Source organism: Cryptomeria japonica, chromosome 7 (assembly GCF_030272615.1).
Source record: "Cryptomeria japonica chromosome 7, Sugi_1.0, whole genome shotgun sequence".
Classification (NCBI taxonomy): Eukaryota; Viridiplantae; Streptophyta; class Pinopsida; order Cupressales; family Cupressaceae; genus Cryptomeria; species Cryptomeria japonica.
This window is the reverse complement of record NC_081411.1, coordinates 163,063,504-163,074,574: the sequence shown is the minus strand read 5'-3', so window position 1 is coordinate 163,074,574 and position 11,071 is coordinate 163,063,504. Positions and strand designations below refer to the sequence as shown.

At 33.1% G+C, this 11,071-nt stretch overlaps 1 long non-coding RNA gene across 1 annotated transcript in view; it reads left to right on the top strand.

Annotated features, from left to right (window-relative positions):
- The first annotated feature begins 10,433 nt into the window (after positions 1 to 10,433).
- Positions 10,434 to 11,071, top strand: part of LOC131857053 (uncharacterized) — a 58,952-nt gene continuing 58,314 nt past the window's right edge. The window contains exons 1-2 of the long non-coding RNA XR_009358474.1: positions 10,434 to 10,599; positions 10,715 to 10,763. This is a non-coding gene — a long non-coding RNA (uncharacterized LOC131857053). The remainder of the gene's footprint in view (positions 10,600 to 10,714; positions 10,764 to 11,071) is intronic.

The following is an 11,071-nucleotide window of genomic DNA, read 5'->3' as shown; positions in this document are numbered from 1 at the left end:
TAAAAAATTATAAAATATAATAATTTATTTTTTATGTTACTCAAATTAATATAAATTTTTTAATTTTAGATATAAGATTTCTATATATTATTAAAAAATTAAAGGAGGATCAAATTTTTAAAATCAATGGTTAGTGAAAACAAAATTAAAAAATTTAATATTTATCTTTCAATTCTTCAAATTATTTTATATAAACTAAAAATTTCTCTTTAAAATTATATTAAGAATTATCTTGTGTAAAAATACTTTATAAAAAAAAATATCTTTATTTGTTTTCTTTAAATTTTCTAATTTATTTTATATTTTCAAGATAAATATATGATTATATCTATTTAACTATGATCAATTCTTTTTAAAATTTTAATTTAACTATTTGTAAAATAAAATTAAAAGTAAATATTTCAAAATAGATTATAAAGCACAAAACTAAAAGGGACGTGGTCATTCAAAAGAAAACTGGGAGGATGTAGTTGATAGAATAAAAGATGATGGCATGGAAACATTCACATGCATTGTATGGAACAAATCTCCTTTTAATTGTTTTTGTGAGGCATCTCAACTCCAATAATGACCAAGATCAATTTGATCATCTTGAAACTCTTCTCAACTAACTCAATTATTGATCATCTAAAACAAGTCATGCATGCTACAAATTATTTGCCTAGCTTAGGAGTCTAGAACTTTTGTTTTTATAATACTATTTATATTGTTGATGTTATGGTGTCATATTTGATGGGGTGAACCTAAAATCTTAGATTTAAGTAGGGGAAGAGCACGAATAGTTGAGCATGTACCAATTGTTGTGAGGGTTGTTGATGCCTTTTGTTCCAAAAATTGAACAAATAAAACCTATTGTTTGAAACATAAAATATTAATTTTTGTTAGGAAATGTACCAATAGTTGTTAGGAAATGTACCAACGGTTGTTAGGAAATGTACTCATATTGTAAAAAGTAACCAATCAGAGGATGCCATATCAACTGCACAACTATTGGGGCCTCTTTTGCACGCCTATTGGTCTCAAGGGGACTTGCCAAGTAAGCTACTGTAAAAAATTGGGAGTGATTTAGAATTTCCACATGATTTTGAGAAGCGTGAAGTTAGGGTGCTCAATTACTGGTGCTCTTCCCCTAGTAGACATTTCAAATAAGTTGCTATTCACATTCAAGTAATTCGAAAACATCATATATGATTTAGAGAGGTTAATAGATATCTACGAGTCCTTTCCCTATGTTTAGCTAATAATATTTTTAATCTAAATCTCTTAACTCAATTATATCCCATCATATGTATATACATTTCATACGATCAGAATCTTAAACTATTGTAAGTCATATTATATTTGGACAATTAAAATATGCTATTTTAAATATTAACTTTACAACAATTTTAGAGGTTTTTATTTTTGTAAATTTATGGAAGATACAATTTTAACAGTATATCTCTTATAGATTTGAGCCTTCACACAATAAAATTTAATATCATTAAAACTTTATCAAAAAGGAAACATAAATTTTCGGCATGAGTTTTCACAGGCAAGATATCTTCTTGAGTCAATTGTATATATTTTTTATCAAAATTTTGACTCACACTAACGAACTAACATTAGAAAGAAAGAGAAGAGAATAGAACTAGATTGCCTACATAATATTAGAAAAAGGAGGTAGAAGAAAAAAGTGATGGAACTAACAATCCAACATTAGGAAGAGATTAACGTAGGACTAATTGCATACAAAATATTAGAAAGAAGGGGGAAAAGTGATTTATCAAAATTAGACATGAAAAATAATATGTCTGTGTGTTTATATATTTAAATGAAAGTCTCCTGAAATTAGACCAAAAATTTTGAGTGGAAGTCTCCTGAAATTAGACCAAAAATTTTGAGTGGAAGTCTCCTATAAGGTCTCAGGTAAGCCGCTGGCAAAACAATACAACTTTCACCTGTTCTCGAAGCTTGGAGTATATTCACGGTAGCTTAGAGTATGTTCACGGGGGCACGGCTTAAACATCACACACTAAGCCTTTGACTGCTTAGGTGGCAGTTGTGGGCCCATTTCCTTCGCCAAGGTCTGCTTCCGTCCGTTCCCGTTTCCGTTAGCGCTCAAATTCAAAAATTTCTCCCACGCAAATTTCAATGGATGCCCGTATATGTTCAATTGCAGCCCGTGGGCAGTTTTTATTTCCCACTGCTCTGCTAGCTTATGCTAAAATGGGAGCTTTCTGAAGAGGGTTTGGACATCCAAGAAAGTGCAATAGAAGGGGCATTATTTTAAGATATTAGTTGGAAATGCTCTGGGTTTGAACAGGGCGGCGCTTATTCCTATTGAAGGGAATCGACACCAAAGATTCCTGAGGAGCAATGACACAGAAAGAATACTCCACATTCCAGGACCTCCAATGTCTGGTTTTGGCTGCCATCCCGTGGAATGAACAAGAAGCGGAGCAAACCGACTTAGCAGCAACTATGTTGTCATATGTTACCTTGTATGATTAGAGGATATGCACAAAATTGATTTGTTGAAAAGGATTTAGAAGCTTTCAACAAAATGCGATTGGCAGGCGTAATGCCAAACTCCGCAACGTGTGCCATGATCCTCACAACTTGTGCAAGAATGGGGATTTTGAACAGGGTACGGAGATCCAACACACAATAAACGGTAGAGGAATTTTGGAGATGGAGCTGAAACTTCCCTGGCAGACATGTATGCAAAATGTTTAAGCATAGAAAAGGAGCGTGAACTGTTTGACTGAATGCCTCCGAAAATTGTTTGGCAGAAGGATATGTAAAATGTGGAAGCACAGACAAGGGACCTGAACTGTTTGACAGAATGCCTCAAAGAAACATGTTTTCTTGGAATGCCCTGATTGCAGGATATTAACAAAATGGGTTGGGGATCTACCTCTTCTTAGGTACCAAAACATTCAATAGTAGGCTGTAAAATCTCATAACTTTAACAATTTCCTTATCCAATATTATAAATCTACTTTTAATGTCACGAGTAATTATCAATTGAAGCAAATTCATAGCATTTAGATCTTTAGAGAAAAAAAGTACTCATATATATAAGGCTAATATTGTCAACAATTACTTGGATGCATGTCATGCTCTTATTTCAAATATTCTATTGTCTAATGGCCTAGCTAAGTTTCTTATCACTAATGAGGGTGTAGTTATTACACAAAGATGAAAGAGATGTCAATGTTGGCATTACCTGAAATGAATCCTTTGATAACATTCATACCAAAAACTTCTAAAATGACAGCTACAACATCATTAGTGTGGTAGAAGAATTTTGTTTGTCAATCTACCTTTGATGATTTCAATAAGGATACTATGTTTGTTAGTTGTGTCTTTTGTTGGTATATCTTTATTTTGTTTAGGAGTATGATATTATGTTTTTGAGTTGAGGTATTATAAATATTTAATATTAATCTTGATCTATTAAGATAAAATTGTAATAAAATGTTGTCCTACATTAATGTAGTGTGCATGTGAGAACATTGTTAAATTCATGTAATGTGGTGGCTTTTGGCCATTATGGCAAATTTCCATGGAGTGGTATTTTGGTGCATTTTATGGTTTTACATTTGGGTGGCCTATAGTTCAATGACCACCATGATAATCAAGCATCAATATTTGAAGGAAAGGGGATCCTTTAAGAAGAGCTCAACTCATGGATAAAAGATTACTTTAAATCTTCACTTGTAATGATATAGTTGTCTTGAGGTTTTTTTATGTTTGTCTTGGGTATTTCGATAATAATGTACCATTTATTATAAGGCTTATGTAAGGGAGGATTTCATAGTGATTGATAGTAGCTTTCTCCAATGTAGCTTAGAGTATAGATTATATGCTTTCTATTTCCTACACATTTCAAGGATATGGAGGTGTTGAATTTTAAGGAAATGGCAGTAAATGTAGAATAAAATTATTAGTGATAATGTTAAGAACATTTATTCAATTCCTTTAGGATTTATACCTATGGACAGTGAAGAATTGAAGCTAGCACATTGTAAGTTGTTATTTTCATGATTTTTGTGTAGATGTAGGGTTCATGTATTGACAACTTTCATGATGATTTATAATATGTCTCAAGTCTAGAGTTCTCGAGTGACTTCACAATTCTAATCTTTTTGTGTAAGTAAGATCCACAAAGCTTAGCATAAGAAGGATTTATTTCATGAAGTAGATTCCCATCACTTGATTCCATAGCCAGTAGTGTCTTAAGGGATCTAAAGCAAAACCCTAACACAATATTGATTAAAAAGTTAGTGGATTGCAATGTGGTAGAGAATTCAATATTTTGGCATTATGAAGCTTGTTGATTCCTTTGTTATTTATGATATTTTTGGTTATGGTCATGGTGTTTGTAGGGAGTGGCATTTATAATTTATATGTATTTTTTTTCTTTTTTTCTTTTATATGTTTGGAATGGTAATTTAATGTTCCTTTGTGTTTTTGTATAGATGCTTCATAGTTGACAATTATGGTAATTCATTCTCTATGAATACAATCTTTATATTATTCACTTCTTACGAAAAGGCCCTAATAAAATCCCCAACTAATCAATCTATAGAAACATAACATTAAAATTCAAGATAAATAATCAATTAGGAGAATTAAGACATAATATTCTATCATGCAATATATGAGTACATTATTGAATTTAAACAATGACTAAATTGAGATTGAGACCTTGAATATACATTCTAAATAGGAGATCCTTATCTTCAAACCCATCACTATACGAAGAAATCAATAAAGGGTTTACGACTGGGTCAAACTCCAAAGGTTTATCACACTTCATGATAGGCTTTTAAAATTATTCATCATTCATCTCTATTTTAGGTGATGGTGGTGGCACCAAGATGCTTTGCTACTTTGATATCATTTCTAATTTCCTCTCTAGTTATTCAGACTTTATCTAGGATATAAACTTCCAATTTATAATCACTTATGGGTACATTCAAGATTTTTTCTGACATCAACTATTTGTAGTCAAGTTGTCATTTCCTATTATGATAAAATGGGTTAGCCTCAACTAGGGGATATATTCCCCCATGAAATGCTAAATAATTTCTATTTAAAAACAATTTAACTTCTTATCTTTTTAGTACTATGTAGATTAGTTTGACTAGGAATTTTATACTAGTTTTCACGCATGCCCTACATTCTCATAGTGGCTATCTTAGAGAGTATTTGTCAACTACCTGATCTTAGAGGATTTCATGACACTCAAATTAGAATTTTGGCATGTCAATCCTTGACTTCCTACTACTTCTCCTTCCTCATTTTCTTCAAGTTGGCATGCTCTCCTAGATCAGTGGGAACACTTTAGCATGAATGGATACCTCCTCTATCAAAGCAAAAGGCCATGGTTTAAATTTTTTATAGAAGTAGGTTTGGTCAACCAAATAATTAATTGGAAACTCTTTTAGGCAACTTAAATTATTTCAAAATTATAATTTTCTAGTTTCACCATAAATTGACCTAATTGCCCCACCATTAGAAGATAACAATGGGAGATTATCTATTACATTATAAAACTCATAAATTAATTATACATGGTATGTGAATATTTTAGTAATCTATATTAAACTCAAATGACAAGTAGGGAAGTATATGAAGGGTCACTATGTCACATCTTGATTTTAGTCCCTTTATCTGGATGAATACACTATTAGGTTTAACACCTAGGAATGTAACACTCACATCGACAAACAAAGGGCCTATTTTAATTATAATAGTAAAGAGATTGGATATTATTTTTTATATTTCCCAAATTGATTGAGCATAATGATTTTATAAAATTTGAAATAATTATATGCTTGGTTTTAGATCACCTCCTTTGACTTTAGACATCATGGAAGATCTTCTAAAGCCTGAATGCACCTTCAACTTTAAAAAACTATGTAGTTTTATGATCAGCCCTTCATATATCTTGTCGAACATTGATGAAGTGAGCTTCTAAAAATAAGAATAACCAATACATATTCTCTACTAAAAAGATCATAATCCTAAAAAAATCGTAAGGATTGGAATAGTAATTCCAATTTTAAGAACATTCTATTGGAAAGGAATGGTTAGAAATGTAGCTAAACACTCTCAATGGATTAATCATAGTTATAGGAATCGGCTAGGATCAATTCATGAAGAAATAACTCTTATCTTAAAACTAATAGATGTCAAAGGAAAGGAAAATTAAATCTAGGGGTAGAAATCTTGAGACATTTAGCTAGCTTAACATGAAAAGAACATAAAAGTTTTCCACAACTTAAGTAGGTAAAAAACGAGCTACCAAAATCACTTTTATAAATTTTTTGAGGAGAATCTCCTAGTGAGCCTACACCCATTAGACTTGAATCAATTTTCCTTTTTAGTGAAATTATTCCAAGTGAGGGGGATTTAAAATTGTAGGAGAAAATAGACTTCTTATATTTTGTTCTCTTTATTAACACAAGTGAAGATAGTCAAATAATAATGATGCCTTTCATTAAAAAGGAGATGAATTTGGATTCATTTGAAGTGAACTTAAATAAAGCCCAAAGACCTAATGAATTTCATGTTTCCTTGTTGGTATACCATTGAAAAAAAAATTGTGGTGGCTTGTAGTGAAGCCTAAAGATTCAAAAGGTTACTGAAAGAACTCAATTGTATATTTATTACATTAATCCTGAATAATTCTTCCCTTAAAAGTCTTTTATAAATTTTCGACTCCCTTTGTAACAATCTATATAAAATCCTATAAAAGTCAATGAAGGACCATCTAAAATACACACTTCTTTTTTAATCTCCCAAGAACAAAGTACCTTAATCTTTGAAATATTCATCATTGAAGGTATCAACACTAGACATAAAAGAAAACACTCAATTTCCAATATAAATAAAAAACCATGATAATGTACTTCAATGAAAAATGTATACATAGAAACCACTCACTTAATGATTTAATCACTCACTCCTTTATTTTTTGTATACATAGAAACCATAATCATTCAAATTATCTAAACACATTTTAGTTATTTAGATCTAATTAAAAAGGATTTCCCTCTCCAAAAACTATATGTACATCAATAAAAAATGTGACAATATTGGAGGGTCAATGTAAGAATTACTAGAAAATTTATAATTAATATTTTTTTAATTATAAACTATATTACTACTGCAGCGATTAAATGCAAGTTTAAAAAATACCTTAAGTAAACAATAGATTTTATCGGTAATTATTATTAAAATTAATGACTATAGGAATTACTAGAAAATTTGATAATAGTAAGAAAAGTGTAGAGGACATCCAAAACTATTAAGAGAGAATGTAATAAAAGGTAAACCTGATCACTTAAAAGATAAAAAATATTATATCATAAAGAAAAATGAAACACTAATATTTTTTTAATTATAAACTATATTACTACTGCATACAGTGCACAAAAATGCAAACTTAGTCTAAAAAATGCGAGCAGAATAAAACTGGGAAGCGATCTAGCGCCTTCAGTTGGATACCTAGTCTACCTTACTTTAGCAACCAGTTTCTTGATTTATGAGATCAAACCATTTGCCGGGCATCTGAGCGGGAATAGTTTGGGTTTGAAATTAACGAGCAGTACAGTTTGAACGGACGCTGGTGATAGAAACGGATCACACTTAGCAAGTACAGTTTAAACGGAAATGGGAACGGATGCTGCCGACATAACGGGCCCACACATGCCACCTAAGCGGTGAAAGTAGCTTAGTGTGTGCTGTTTAAGGGTGGCCGTTCACGGGAGTCTGGAGTGCGTGACCACCGTCCAGTACCAGTACAAGAACGAACTTCGTCACTGTAGTGAGTGACTTTTGGACAGGTTCTTGTCAGCGTTTCTTTGTATTGTCATTCCAATATTTTAAAAAAGTGGCGATGCAGCTTTTAGGTTTATGATCGTCTCTCTAATTTTCCAGACGTTATGTCAGGCAATCCATGTGAATATACATACTCATTTCATATTCTGAAATGACATTACCCACTGCATACGGCTTTCCGTAGCCATTCACGAGCAATTCGCAGCGTAAACCGCTACTAATGTTTTCGTTGTTTAAGGTTAGGATAGAATTGAATCACTGCATGAGGTTTAGGATAAAGTTCAGCTCCTTGATAATAGAAGGAATATTATCAATAGCTTGATGGAGCGTCATAAAACAAATGATTTCAAACAGTTGCTTGTAGTCTCCACAGTGGGATTCCAGTAGGCAATGGGCCCACACGAAGGTCAATTTTTGGAACTTTGCTCAACTCCCATGGTGCTGTCACATCACGAAGTGTTTCTCTTCATCCAGGAAGAGGCGATTTTGAGCTCATTTTTCAAGTTTCTTTTTGTTATGTCAGGCAACCCATGTGAATATGCGCAGTCCTTTTATATTCTGAAATGACAATACCCACTCCTTCTGCCTTTCTGTAGCCTTTCAACTGCAACACTCCACTTACGCCTGTGAGTACCTTTTCAACGGCAACTCGTCAGTAACGCATACACCGCAATTAAAACATGTTTCATTGTTTAGGGTTTACGATATAAACATTTTTGGTAAACTGATCCTGAAAGTCTTTAACCCTAGAGTTGAGGAGTTAAACGGCCCTACTAAGATCACGCAAAAATGTCTTTCGAAAAGTTTGTGCTTCACACTTTGTGATGCATCATCATTTTTTCCTTGTGTTCTTTAGTAACATCCTGATGATGGATCAGAGAGTGTGATCAGAAACATTGATGCAAAAAAAACTCGCACAATCAAATCCAAAAGCACACACGGATCAGAAACATTGATGCAAAAAAACTCACACAATCAAATCCAAAAGCACACACGGATCAGAAACATTGATGCAAAAAAACTCACACAATCAAATCCAAAAGCACACACAAACAGACTAATGGATTGTGGAAATCTACTAACATTAGTAGACTTTTTCTAGATTGTTGATATCTATTGTACATTCTTTTTCTTCCAATAAAATTATGCATTTTTCCAAAAATATAAAAATAAAAAAACTAATAAATATAAACTAAAGCTATTGCTTTGTGTTGAAATTATTTATGATTTATCTATAAATAAGACTAACAAATGTGAAATAAATGATTCTCTAGAAATTATGTAGGTAATGCATTGAAAAATACACCAGAATCATAATAAATATCTAAATGTCCTTGCCCTAGTGGTACTTCCCTCCATAAGATTAAAGCCCGTGACATATATGTTGTGATGTCCTATGATCCCACCATCCTCTCCCACATTAATCAGATATGGTATTCTGATCTTGATGCATCTCTCTGGCAGTCCCGCTTCAACAAATTTTGGAAATCCCCTATTGAACCAAAAATTAAGTATTTTAGATGGCTTCTCCTTATTGATAGGTTGTCGATAAGAAAGGACAATTCTAATACTGATCTTTGCTCTATTTGTAAGACCTCGGAGACTTCTAGACATTTTTTTTTACTGCATTGTTGCTAAGGAAATATGGATTATGTTTGGTTTAATCTTACCTCTCAGTGTAAATATTTTGGAGATTGTTACCGGACATATTCATGGAATTAAAAAAGATGCTAATCTTCTTTGGTCTATTCTCTCTGCTTATATTTTATGGCAATTATGGAAAATTAGAAATGATGATAGATTTGAGGATCGACCCGGGATCCTTACCGAGTCTTTGAAAAGCCTCACCTTTCACAATATTGTTGTGCAGGTATCTATCATCATGGACATTGAAAGAAACAAACTGCTTAGGTTCCTCAAAGATGGGGCGCCTACCATGTTAGTCTATGAGATGTGTGGCGGGTACGAATGGATGAGAAGTGCTGAGAGCCTCGCCTCCTTTGACCATGCCCTGAGCAAGCTAAAGAAGGAAATACATGACAATGGCATGGCACCACCACAAATTGCTATGCTTGCCCAGATTCAAGATAGAAGGAACATTGTGTGGATGGAGGGCCCTGCTAGGTGGACTGCCTGGGTTGTAAATCAGAATGATATCCTCTATTGACGTATACCGCCCCTCGGATTTTTGCTGTGAATTGATCATTTCGGGCTGATCGCATCGACATATACTCCTTTTGTGGCTCCCTTTTGTTGCCTTGGCTCGGGACTATGCTATTCTGATTATCATTTTGTTATATTTGATTACTGCCCCCTCGGTTAGGATGTTTTGTTGGCTGATTAGTTTATCTGAAACATATATTCTCTAGCTTAGTCTGTTGGTTCTACACGTTTAATTCTGTTTTTGTGGGTTGAGGCTTGCCTCCACCTCTGGTTCGTTGATTTTTTGTAAACTCTCGATTTAAAAAAACAAAAAAAAGGTCCTTGGCCCAATCTGGTTACATGTTTTTTTATTGGAGCATGGGGTCCATTTCGCCAAATTTCAACTGTCCCCACCTTCCCAAGGTTCTGTTGGCTGCACAGACGTTGCCAATTTCTTTCACACGGTTTCCATACGCAACTGCAAGTTGTCAGCCATGTTAATATCGACCGTACGGTCTTCTTCTCAGCCAAGTCTTTTGCTTTATGTAGTAATTCAAGTGGATTAATGAAGCATTCCCTCACGAACTGAGAGTTTGGGTGAGCTGGTTTAGAGCAGAAACGGTGAGTGAACGCTTCTGGGTCTACACGACTTAGAGATTTGAGTTATTTTAGAGTTTTTCTTTAGCTATTGAATATACTTATTCATTACAACGTTTGTCATCTGTGATTGCTGCAGCTTATGCGCATCAAGGCCCATAACACCTTCTATTTGTGACGGTCTTCTGGTAAGTTCTTTCCTTCACACTAAATTCTGAAAATTATACAAGTATGATTTCTTTTACAGAAATGCTTCTCAATGCTGTCATCGGTAAATAGTCTATTGTAACGATAATTATTTATACTTTATTTACATAGTCAAGCAAGTTGTTTTAGAGAAATTTATTTCCAGTGATTCTATCACTAAAGTTATTTCTAGATCTTCTTAGAAACATTGTTATTCAGGTGTTTTTTTTGGTATAGTTCTTTCAAAATGTAAAAGAATTCAGCTTAGTAGTTTTTTTTGTTTTTTTTGGGATAATTCAGTGGTATCCCC